The following is a 14,283-nucleotide window of genomic DNA, read 5'->3' on the forward strand; positions in this document are numbered from 1 at the left end:
AAATATTCCCATAACACCGGCTAGTCTTTATAACCAGCGTCCTTGTTGATCTAAATTCTAAATAGCCAAGCGATCGCCGAGTGACACTTTAATTTTTAAAATATATAGACAGTTAGTTACTGCCTACTGTAGATACACGCCGCTCGCGTGACCAGATTGCGTCGCGTCGCCTCGAACCTTGTAACTTTCGCACCACAATTTGTTGCGTCCCAGTCGTTATTTATCAAAATCATATCACAGATCTCTTTCTCCGATAGCACACGCATCGGGATGCGACGCTAGCTTTTTGCTTCACGGATATGCGGCAATTACCCGATTCGATCGGACTTGGAACGGTCGTTTTGACTCATTTTCGACGTCATTTGCATTGAAATTCAATTTTTGCGAGTACAATGCGACCGATGCGTACACGCATGCTTATAACGCATATATAATTCTTTTAATACGAATTTAATTGGTTTTGTATTTAATGTAGCGGTAAGTACTTAAAGACGCTCCTTCCATTGTATGTAACGTATTACGAAAAGACGAATTCAAAATTATGAACTTCGTAGTTCGTACCATGTTTAAAAAGTGATCAATTTTTCAAACACAAAAAACGCAAACAACAGATACCATAACTTAATAATAAAATACTACAACAAAGAGTTAGTCTATTGTGTTGATTAAATCATTTTTCAAACAGGCAACAAGGCAATTAAACAACAGAAATGGAATATATTCAGATTCATCAAACCAATTCGAAATCATAATTGATCTGGTATGTAAAAAATATAGGGCTGTTAGGAGGGGAATAGGCGCCAAAAATACAAAACTAGGATGACTGGCAATACTGGAACTTGGAGCCGAAGTCAATTAACGGGCGCTGCGCACGTGGACCGTGGTGATGACGAGCCGCGAGTACATGCTTGAATAACAGATTACACATTTGAAACTAAAGTGTCTGTTTTACAGGTGCTTATTTAAGGTTTTAAGCTACATATAGAATATAGGTGCTGAGAAATTTTTAATATTTTAAATATTTGTTTTACAACTTGTAGAGGTCGTTTAAAAATAAATGTCATTATGGGAAAAAGTATCAGTTACATCTCACACAATCTTTGTTTAATAATAATACTAGGTATGTATACATGCGCGATTTCAACAGCGATAGTATAAATTATTTTCCGATAAATTTGAAATTTATCTAGAAATCTAGCATATACTGTATAATTTGGTAACAGAGTCAGCTGTTGGCCTCGTGTCCGGAGCGCGATATCATTGGACAGAATTTCTGCAATTTTGACACTACACTATTTTTTATGATAAAAAACTTGGTAATTGAAGATGCATCTTTAATTCAAATTCAAAATTTCAATGTGAAGTCAGCAAGAAAACAAACAGATAGTTATTTATATTTTTGATAACATAATGGAATTGTTAATGGTTTACGTTGTTTTTTTTAATAATCCACTTTTATACAATAAGACGAAACTAAGAGAGACTCTACCTATTCTTAGAGACACCTTGCCAGTTATGAATTACGAAACTATACCCTCAAATATTTCTACCAATCTTATCACACCAAAATCTCAAACCACATAATATTTATTAACAAAAAAACTTAGCTATCTCAAGCACTAGTCTGCCGCGTCGTCTCTTCCGTGAAAAATGCGAATTACTTCAGATGAGCAGTGAGTCAGAAAGTCATTGTTGTTTCTGATAGCAGCCATTCAGCCCTCGCTCCGTACTTCGCTCGTGAAATTATTATAGACTGACAAAAGTGGAGGGAATTAATAAAATTATTTTAAAGCGTCGTCTTGGTTGTGTTATTGTTTGGTTTTACAACTGAAGTCGTTCTTTTAAATTCGTGTTTAAAATTGAAAGATATAGAGATACTCTTTAGTAATGCCTGGAAATAAAGAAGAAAGCTTATTGCTTCGATCATCGACAACACGTGGTCGATGGCTTCGATCAATTTTATTAATAAACCGTGACATACAAAATAATAAAAATATGTAGGTACCTATTTAATTTTATTAAGGGGTTAATGAAGGGTTACCTTTCCTATGTCCTAATCTCATTAAATTTCAACACACAACCAATAAAAAAGTTCAAAAGATTAAAAGGAGTAAATACAATTATTATAAACGCAAATGAAAATTAAAAAGAATAAGGAATTATCTAATAAATTTTCATAATAGAACATAGGTATCAAACATCACAGTTAAAATAGTGATAAAGGCATTGCAGTAGATATTGTTTCGGCATTTAGCTTAGATAAAAATCAAAATAACAATCTTATTTGAAAGGTTAGTACGTATTGCCGCTCCTTTTGCAACCAGGTGGTCTGCAATTATCTTACTATTGTTTTCAATTGCGATTCTTATAACTAGAATATTGAACCAATTTATAATTTTCAAAATTATTAAAGTAATAGTGCATTCTGTCGAATTTCTTTATCCCTTATTCGTGAAAATATCAATCTACTTAACATTTTTCAGTTTAGTTACACAAAACTTGGTCAAAATAACTTTTCCGTTTTTTCGTCCACACTTATCATCCAATTCACACTCAGTGAACATTGGCTACTGAGATAAAATCGTGGTCCAGCCAAAAACATTTCAATATGGATCAAAAATACTTCTACTTACGTATTTTTCAATATAATATTGTGTACCTACTTACACAGGTGTCTATTTTGTTTTGATTAAAAATCACGTAGGTACCTAATAATCTAAATCTGTTCCTAAGGAGGATAATTATCATATTGCTGTTGATAATTATTGATATGAATTATCAGATTCTTTTGGTGTTAGCGGTACCTATTTGTTACAATTTAAATATCTACCTTATTATTCTGTTAATTAAATATGGTTATTAATACGTAGACACTTTGTACCTACCTACTTACTTATATACTTTTTATGCCATCTTTTGATTGTGTAAAAATAAACTATAATTATTTGTATTGATTTTAATTGCATCATAGTTAAAGGAAACTTAACTATTCGTCAGCTATCGAATATGTAACCTGTAAAGGTGTAAATTATGCATTATGGTTTACCAATAATGTTTTTTTAACATTAGAATGTTGTATGCCAAGCGCCAAGTACTACACAAACAAGCAAACAACACTCATAAAATTAATAACAAATATCCACCGTAAACAATTTCAAACATATACAAACAACTTATTTATTCCTTTACAAACATTATCATAACATTACGCTGCCAATTTATAATCATCCCAAACAAGGTGAACAAATTGCAATAAACACAATATTTAGTTTAGTCGTATAACGGACTCTACCCACTACAACCTATGACCCTAACAGGTAGGTGTCAAAAAAAAATTCTTTGTATTGAAAACTATAAATGCCCGCCCTCTTCACAATGAGCATCGTTGGCCCAACAAATAATCGCCGATGTTTGCCGCCATTACGCCAATTATGAATTAACATCTACAATGACGTCCGATCATAGACATTTTTTTTTATTGTCGATAGGGAAGAGCTTGACCACAATCTCGCCTGATGTTAAGCTGATATGTGGTCTAAGATGGTACGCGCTTCCCTAGAAGGTACCTGTTCGCTCTACGCTTGAAGATTTAGGTCCTCTACACTATGATCTTGATTGCCTCTACTCGCCCTCGCTCTTTAATTCGTAATAAAGCAAATCGTGTTGCTTTCCGATCCTGACACGTTCCTATTACATACTATCATAGTATGATACGTTATAATGGGTAGAGTCCCTTAGTCTATTACGTAAACGGTATATATTTTGCCAAGTTGACATTTTGACATGTAGCCCTTGTGGTAGCGATGTGGTTCAGGCACCTACATTGTATTTTAATTAATTGTTATTACCCAGGTCAAGACGGAGCCCCACGAATGGCGGGAAAACATGAAACCTAGTTGATATCATAAAATACACACCAATTCTTGGAGTCGAAGTTTAAAAGCTTTTATCGCTAATGTTAGCGGTAATGGCTGTAGATATAGTTTTGAGTATAAATATTATTTAATATTACTTTAATTTTAAGGTGATACATGTTTGTAGCAGTTCCATGAAAATATTCAATATTTTGTTACGCTAGTTACTGATTATAACACTTGCAAGAACTGTATAAGTTTTACATACTTATTTAATATTTTTTTTTTGTAAAAATAAATAATTTTCAATTACGACTACTTGCAGAACTGTTTCGCTAAGCAATCATGGTCAACCAAATTTTGGTTATCTAGATAAGGGCAAGTATGTTAGTGTAGCTGTGTACGCTTAAACATAAAATAAATCGAATGTACCCAAATATTTTTCAATTTAAACGAACACATCTTTTCATTACTCGGAAAGGATCATCAGTTTTTATTACTCTAATTAAATTGCGTCACTTCAGCGATAAGATGATCTAACCCGAAACAAGGCGATTTACTCACAAAAACTTAAACACCGTTAAAACCCAATAAACATATTTTATGTTCCAAATAGTTAAACACGTTTTATGGCCTTTATATACAAATTTTTTTAGGGTGCGTTCACATTATGCTAGATGTGTTTCACGAGAAAAATTGTATGAAAATAGTGGGTATAAATCAAGTAAAGGGCCTATTACGGTTCCCTTACGGTATAGTGTGTAGGCAGGTTTACACTAAATTTTGTGTACTTCACGGTGTCGGGTAGCAATTAAAGCTGACCGCATTCTAGCTATTAGCATGTAAATGCGCTAGTGAATGTCCTTCGGGCACGACTATCCTGACCCTTTGTATCCAACTTGCGTAGCTTACGACGCCACTATACTAAATTTATCCAAGTAAACCCTGAAATTTCTTTTAGATCTTGATATATCAGTTGCGATAATACCTCCTTCTGTTTTTACCACAGTTCCATTTAGAATGAACTGTACATGGATCTCACTTTTATAAGTCCCTAAATAACTGGTACCTAGAAATATAATGGGATTTGACCACACTGTTCATAAAGAGTTTATAATGTAATAAAAAAAATTGTGGTGTGTATCCCATCCCACCTATTCAATCATTATAAGATTACTTAATGATTATTAAATGGAACTTCCCCAATTTTACCTTTAAAATACCTTATTATAAATCAACAATATATGGAAATCTGCGAATATATAGGTTTCAGTAATGGTTTCAGTACCTACTAATATATCAAAATAAGTAGCCATCTTACAATAAACAACAAAATATGAATGCATGGAATCGGTATACTATTCAGTTTATTTCCGCTACCGCAACCGAAACAAAGAAGTATTAATTCACAGGGTTATTGCTTCACACCAACCTTCTGTAAGGAGCGGCATCCACGTTATATAAAAGGTTATGTAATAGGTAATATTCATTGACCTGTAATTACACATTCTTCAACATATAAGTAAATTATACGTAACTGCAGAAATTGGATTCGTTTTAAACTGTGTGATATCTATAATAATATATCTATAGGTAGGTATGTCGATCAATTAACGTGTCACAATAAAGTATGAAATTCGCGTGTGTAACAAAAATCTAAAAACGTCATTTTGAAATTCGCAGCGAGCACATTATTTAATTAGACACTCATAATTTTTATCTTGACATAAACATTAAACATCCAAAAGTTATAAACACCCAACTCCTATAATCATGCCTTCAATTAGAGCTTGCCGTATTCAAAATGATATTAATAAATAATATCTTTATAGCCACATCATTTATCATAGTCCCAGCCATCAATTACACAACTATAATACTCAGATCCATGTAATTACTCAATATGCCAATAGGGCCCATGTAAGCAATACTTTAGCAGTGACAAGCGCTAATATATGGCGACTCTAGTAGCTTAAATTGACTTTCGAAAGAATGCTATTATTATTATAAGAAAGTTTGTATGTGTATTCAATTAGTTAATCAATGAATAATAAATCAAATGAATGGAATTGCGATTTGGTATGCAGATTATGAATTGTACATGTACCAATAACGATTTTTACCTCAGTTCAAAAATACCAGAGCATCTTATTTTATAGAATTTTGTTAGAATGAAAGTAAAACATGAATATACATAAATAAAAAGTGTATCATTACATAATGTATAGAATCTACAGTTTCTTGTGTGTGTATAAATTCTCATAGTTAGTAAATTGACTTTTTGTGAGTTTTGGCAATAATTCAAGCATAGTTACATATAGAACCTACTTATATGCATAATTTAGGTATTATCTCTAACATTTAAGTGATTTCACAAACATTCAGATTTGGATCAACACTTCTTAAACAAAACTAAATAGGTAAATCTTTAACAGACACATCCATGATTACCTTATCTACGAACTTAAATACATACCTTAGTACCAATTCAACAACGCCACGGTCAGAACTCGTTTTTATCACGATGATATTTGCATACCTCTAGACGAAAAATTAACACACATGAAACATTTCACAACGTCCAACAATTGGAAACACAGCGGTATTGTCTAATGAAAAGTAATTAACCGGTGGGAGGCGCATTGACATGACAATGCTCGAACAATCGCTGGAAGAGTTAAAGAGATGATGCTGAGTCAGCAGTCTTGGACGCGCTACGACACCGATGTACGATGTGAATGAAGGTGCATTGGTTGTTATAGTAAAATACCAGTAAAACCTTCTTGCAATTAGTTCGTTTTGTTGATTATTTATTAAGGTAGTAATAGTTTAATATTTCATTTAAGTGTGATATAATTATTCGTAGGTATGCAAATCTTTATTATTGTTCTATTAATCTGTTATATTCAAATGAATACGAATCAGCTTATGACATTTTGTTAAGAAAATGCGAAATTTGTGTTCCTAAATTAAATGATATTGAGATTTAATTTTTATTAAATAATATAATTAGGTACACAATTTAATTCGATAAAGATGACAAATTACAAACCACCCATGTAATTTTAAAAGCTTCCTCAAAATTAACATATAAATATAGTTCAAACGTGCTTGTTTAACATCAAAGAAAGGTGCATGCACTGTAATTAAAAAATAAAAAATATATTTACTCTCACTATAAATTAATTACCAAGTAACGAACTAGGCAAATTGTAAGAGCGAATGATTCATTAACAGCAATTTATAATATGATTTATATGTCATAAAATGAGGGTCTGTATGTTAATGAACACCTTGCGTTTTTAAAAGGGTTTAAAATAATTAAGAAATGGTGACAATTAGGACTTGTTATTTATAGACACGCACCAATTGTAGACTTGCGTCATCGTTTTCACTAAATATATCTACAAATAAATGCTAGTCCCTTGCACCGGCTTTGCTTAGTATATGAGTTTTCTATCATCTGTCAGTTTGGTTAATTTCAAATTTAAAATTAATTTGTTATTTACAAACTTTATATAATACAGCCAGCCATTTATCCAACACAGTCACACACATATAAATAGGTAGATACCTATATTTCGAATCTTTTGATATTATAATGCTATGAAACTTACATTAATGACCAAACTATTAACTAACTTTAAAAGTATCTTGAAGCATTTCCATTTGACATAAAAACTTTTATTCTAACATTCACGGACAATAATCAAGTTTGTCAATTTAAAAGAACCTCCATTCATCATACCTCCCGAATTTGTTCGGTTAGTTAGACCGCAAAGAGGCCGCCATAACTTCATTGATTAAGCTCAACTTGATCGATGCTTATTTCACCATTTGTGAATTGCATGAATTCTTTATAAAACTTTTGTTTAACTAGACATATCAGTGTTGAACAGTGATAGAAAAGGTTGTAGTTGTGTTGGGTAATGCTAATAAGTATATTACAAGCTTAATGCTTTGTAATCTAATAATTGAATAATGAATAGTGAGATCGAGGTTTTGGTGATATGAAATTAAAATATATGATACAATTCGAAGGAATAGCCACCATACAGGGTAAAGCAGGTACCTAGAGTACATACTTATTCAGAATAAAAAGCTTAAAATAACTGTGCATTTAAAGGTAGTGCCTATAACTGCCTATATTAACAAAGGTAACCAAATATCACATTCATTGTTCATGTTCTTTTCATTCACACCTGTATCCGCTTAGATAGACGAGTTTTTCCAACTACTTGTATGGAAAAGTTCTGACGATTTCGGGTCTTACGTTCGCCTTTTACCTACCTTTTCTTTAAAATAGGATTCGGAAAAATATAGAGCAAATATTTTAGGGACTTTTGTTCATCTCTTTTCAAGGCAAAATTCTCTATTAAGCTACACATTCAGCATTAAAAATATTGAAACATTTTCTGGAACTTTGAACATTGAGCAACAAAAAATACAATCGTCCTGACTACGACCACAAAATACGAGTTAAGCCCATTAGCATTAACACCTAGCCCACAAATAATTATTCGAAATAATATGTAGGTTATACATGCATCAATAATTACTACGCAAATCGGGGGGTAGGTACGGGCACTGAGCAGCGACGCGTAAAGATTACGCGATACCAACTGACTGGCCACATGACGCGCCCGGCTTTACGCAACACCTTGTGTAAGTGATACTTGTAATGGCTGTGTGGTTAGGCAATTGATAATACTCTTCAGTTTCTAATAAAGGATTTGGGAAATTGGTAACGTGTAAAACGATACAAAATAGCTTAGGAATCGTTCAAACCATGTAGAGAACTATTGGTTCAAACAAAACCTATAACTATACTTCTTTTGTATTTGTGTTGTATGTTTCGTATAAGGCACTTAATTATATATTAGGTATGTATGTTAAAATTAATCTAGTTGATTCTATTGAATAACTATTGTATATTTGAATCGAAATCTCTACAATTTTTTTCAACATGTACAAATCTCAATGCTTTTCAAAGAAAAGAAAAATTATTTTTTGTACAATTCTTGTACCTATATTTGGTGTATTAGAAGATTTTTGTAAGCGAACAAAATTCAATTGGAACGGATTTTTATCGTATACTACGCGCATTGTAGTTTCGTTGACCTCAATATAATCAAACGAATATCCAGGACAACATCTAATCAGAGCAAAGCAATACAACGAACAATTAAAAATCGAAGAGAAGCGTGCGACCGTTGATTGCCTCCAGATATTGACAGCTTACGAAACAAGTCCGTTATTAGACAAACTAAAAATTAAAATAGCTAAACGGGCTTCCCCGCCTAAGGAGAGCAATTGTAGTGCGCAGCGGGCGGCGCGGCTTTCATTATTTTATAATAAGTAAGATAGAGGGCGTTCAAACCTCCGCGTCATGCTGCGGTACGCCAAATAACCAACTCTTACCAAATTAATTGCCACATTCTGGGCGGTAACGTCACTCCTACTAGGTCATTGTGGTTTCTGCAATCGTGATACAATAGTAATTAATGATTTATTGTCTCCCTGATCGGACTCCGCTGCGTACCAATCGCGTAGAATGTAATGTTATATAAGAGCTAATAGTGTTTTATTTTATGTAATGCACACATGAAGGTACCAGCTCAGAATTATTGTTTCGTTTCCAATATGTTTACACATTCTGGTATCCTAAACTAAATACTAATTGTTTATTAATTTTGTATATAAAGACGACTCTATTATAAAACGCTAGTAATATTTGAAGAAATACACTTGTATCAATCCTAAAAATATCGATGAAGTAAATGGTTCCATGGAACTTAAGCAATGTAGAAAGTAATGACCGGTATTTCATTGAAACACGGAAGACGGTCGCCCAGATGGGAATCATACACCGATTCTGTTCAGCACAAATCGATAGAGCACTCGATCCTAAATCGAGATTATGCTAAAGCGATGTTAGACGTGTCGAACTCACCTATCTGGATATCGATATAAATCATCTTATTAACTATTGTTTCGGGAGGTGTGGTGTGAACGAGCCGCGATCTTATCTGCCTCTGATGTGTTTTAAATTAACATAATAGGTTTTGTGAATGGGTATCGCCTCTCTATTTGTTGTTTTGGACTGTTAGACAAAGTGTGACGGCTGTGTGAACCGATTAGTGGTGGAAGGTCCAGGTGGAGAAGAAATGGAACCTGTGTTATTGTATCGGTACAATATGTTAAGCTGGATTGGCAAAACGACAAGAAGATATAGGAAACAGTAGATGAGGCAGTTGGAGTAGTTAAGAATTGCTCTGATAATTTTTCAAGATGCAATAATTTTGTATGAAGTATTATCAAAGCATCCTGGTGTCATAAAAATAGCAAAATTAAAAATAGAAATCTAAAAAATGGAAACATATAAGTAAATCTATTTCATTAAGTCGATGCTGTCTGAGGCGACTAAAATAACTCAATCCTGTCCCATGATTTTAGGTTCTGCAGGATTCAATTAATTTAATGGACGTGAAGACTGTGATGATATTGAAGCAGCATTTTTGTATAATTCAAAATAGTACAGAAAACTTATCTTGACTCAGTCCTCTGGTGGATTTTTATATCTTGCTTGTTATTTTAGTTACTTGTTGTATCTTGCTATGTTTTATTCTATGAGCCATCTTATTTGCCATCCTACTCGACTTACGACTTCCCAACCTATTGGTAACAAATATGTAGACCAAGTTTTTCATCATCAATGCTCCTATTAATACTAGAATTTGCTTCATAAAAAGCACATTCCAATCAACCTCATGGATTTCAATGTCAATCACATCAAACACACGTATGAAAGTATTTCTCAGAACCGCATGTACCTATTGTGCTGAGCAAGCTAATCGGATGACGTCACAGCACTGAGGTTCTCAAACTGTGATACCGACTATTTGTTTGTAAGCCGCGAACCACATGAGAACGTTGTTGTGCTGAGTCACTGTGGCTAGCTAGCTCTATGGTATACAGGGTGCTATAATTTGTTAGATTATGTAAGATTTATAATATATATCATGTATTCGTATAAATTAACTCTTCAATGATAATATAGGTAAGTCATTAAACATTCACTAGTTACCTTTTGATATTTTCCACAATTTCCAATAGATATAAAAAATGTCTTATGAGAGTATTTTTAATGCCAATAAGTACAGAACGATGAGAGGTTAAGTATCTTTGACCTATTAAATTTGTTCTATACAGAGAAACTAACCCAAAATAAATTGTATTGTAACATTAGAAAGCAGAACAGATTATGTTTTATTCAAGCTCGCTTAACATCTTTACAAAATCTACACCGCAAGAATACGAGACATCCACATTCCTTTAAAACTCTACATGAATATTCTGTATACAATATGTAGAACATAAATAAATATATCTAAAGATGCAAGAACACCCTCTATCACGATCGATACAACACAATGCAGCTTGCTAAACATTTTTTGTTTTGTTTTTAATTGCCTCAGTTTAATTCTTATGTATCCTCATTACCTTTTCAGTGACGTGGTTATTTTATCGTGTTCTAATAATTTATTTTCATAACAATAATGAGGAGCGTATAATAGTTTAATAACTTGAGTCATTAAAGTTTGCTAGTACCTATTATTTATTTTGTGTTACTCATTATTGTACAGGTTTGAAGATATACAGTGTAATCGTTATATTATTTGTGCGCACATTTTCTCCATACTATCATAATTTCGGAGTAGTATTTTGTTGGTTTAATCATCAGTACATTGGCATAAATGTACAGTAAGGGTCAATAATTAATATCAGAGTAGAAAGATCATATCATGCTCTACATGTAAACGAGTGTAGACGTGCGCAAAAACTTTTGATTATACTAACTATTCTTACAATTTTTTCGATTGACTTGAACAAATATAATACAAAAACCTGAAGATAGAAATTAGAATACATATTATTCTTTTATTATTCTTTAATTAATAACTATTAATTAAAGATTAACATTACACTAGATAAACATTTGATTTAAAATCATCGGCCAGTCACATTGCTCAATAAATTGAACACAAATTATAAATAGGTGCTACAGATGAACGATATCCCTTTACCTGCAGGCGAAACTACATGGTAAGGCTAGTTAAGAAAATTACAGGCTTAGTCCACGAGACCGCTGATACCAATAATATTGCGTCTAACAAGTTCTAGGGCCTAAGTGTTAATGTGCGGAACCCTAGCCTGAGATTCCATATCTAAATGATGTTTTAGCTCTCGTTATGCTGAAAGTACTAATTTTTATAACACGCTTTATTAAGGTTATCTTTGTTAAAATATTCTGTTTCATTTTCTATTAAATTAAAACTAAGAAATGTATCTCTAAAAACTCAAAAAAAAATAGTATACACATAATTGATATATTAATGCATCATTTATGAACCTTATCTTCAACTTAAAAGTTTAAGATTAAACTTTCATGTAACAATAAATTCATTTACATCACAGTTCCAACACTTTCGACCTCCAAATTTAGTCTTACTTTTTAATGCAATTTATTAACCTTTTAGCGGTTATCGACCTGAAGGTGATTAATAAAGAAATTGCTCAATAAATAACATCTCATTATGATGGTTTGCAATAAGATTATGCTTGCAATGTTTCAAGCGCCCTTCTATATGTTGGGCGTAAACAGGGACGGAGTTAGCTCTTCTTCGCTTGCAAGTTTTTATATATCTCATTTTTTATTATTTTGCAACACATAGAAATTACCAATTAAATTTAATATACAAGTTGGATGCAATTACAGACATATGGATATTTGATATAATCGAAGAAAAAGTACAATTCACTCTTTTTAAAACTAACTCGCCCGGGTCATGTTTTCAGTCAGTTTCTATTCAGGATTAGTTTTAGCGAATAACGTGTTGTATTGATTGATTAAGTTAAGGCCATCATCTTTATATTTGCCTTTTTCCATATCGAATGGTATTAATTTCTTTCATTTTGATTACAAAGTTAGCCATGTTGTCAGCATGTTGCTCCCATTCAAAAAAATCAAACCTGTCAAATACCATGGTCGGCTCAACTGCAGAATGCAAAGAAGGAATTCATAAACGAGATGTAATCAGCAAAAAGAGACGATATGGTCGCAACTCGCAGCAAATTCGATCGTGTGATGAGGAATATTTCGTCCAGGGTCTGCACTCTTAGAATACCTCCACGTTTGGAATGGCACACGACGAAACCGTATCATGATTGGAACTTAGATATTATTTTTTTGTTAATAACAATATCATTGCGCGGATTCATATCTCATGGATGTATTAGATCATATCTCCCTGATGTTTATCAAATGAGAGTTGCAATACTTTCTTATGCAGCATATCTGCAAATTATCGCCTTTGAAGTGGGTCATAAATAATCATCGGTTGTAATACATCTTTATCAGTCAGATTTTATTCATTAATACTTTGCAATATCCTATTTTGATTTGATTTATTACTTTTTCGAATAAATTTATCGATTTATGAAGTTATTTTATGATAAACAGCGAGATTGTTTATGATAAAATTATTATTACTGCACAAAAAATACGATAATGCTACTTAAAAAGAGACTATAATCAACACTTTTACTATAAAAAGATTATCCAGGTCACCACTGTCCACTACTAATCCAAATAATAATGAAGGAAAACATCGTGAGGAAATTGGCAACAAAAACGTTTAACGAAATGTAGATATGTCAATGCAAACTTATCCTGCATGGTTGGTATAAACCTAAATCCTGAGAGGATGTCTGTAGGCTGTAGGTATCTCTTCTGAAGGAATATTAAAAAGGATAGATTGTGTCTTCCGGGACTGTATTTTTCTATAAGTAGTTTAGATAATGAGAAAGATATTTTTATTTGTAGAAATGATTGCTAAATCCTTCCAGTTCGTGCCTGCAAAGGGCGGGCAAGACTGCCGGCAGGTCAAGGCGTGAGCGCACATGATAAAATATGTACCGGCCAGAACTCGCGCCCCCAAGCATTTGATCCGTTTTGCGCACTTCAATCTTTATACATAATGAGCTATTTTCACCGCTAATTTATTGTGAAATGGTAATATGAATTGTGAAATTACATTGTGATATTTAAAGCTGGTAGAAGATAGGGTAAGAATGTTAAGAGAACGTTAAAAGGAGCAGCTGTTGTATACAGTGTGTAAACGTTAAGTGTGCACAGGCGATTATTCCGTAACTATTGCAGATATCAAAAAACTTTATTTATTTATTTACATAAAACATACATACATTGAATTTTCCGTACATTTTGTGTTCAAAGCAAATGTTCAAAGTGACGTCCTCGTTTTGGAATACCATTGTTTTCCACATCGAGCTCTGTTTACATTTTCTAAATGAATTTTTATTAAAATTTGCGAAGTAATTTAAGCACAAATTCAAAAAAAGAACGAAA

Source organism: Colias philodice, chromosome 11 (genome assembly GCF_061535455.1).
Source record: "Colias philodice isolate Cphi_HAF_F1 chromosome 11, ilColPhil1 Martin Lab GWU primary, whole genome shotgun sequence".
NCBI classification, from domain to species: Eukaryota; Metazoa; Arthropoda; class Insecta; order Lepidoptera; family Pieridae; genus Colias; species Colias philodice.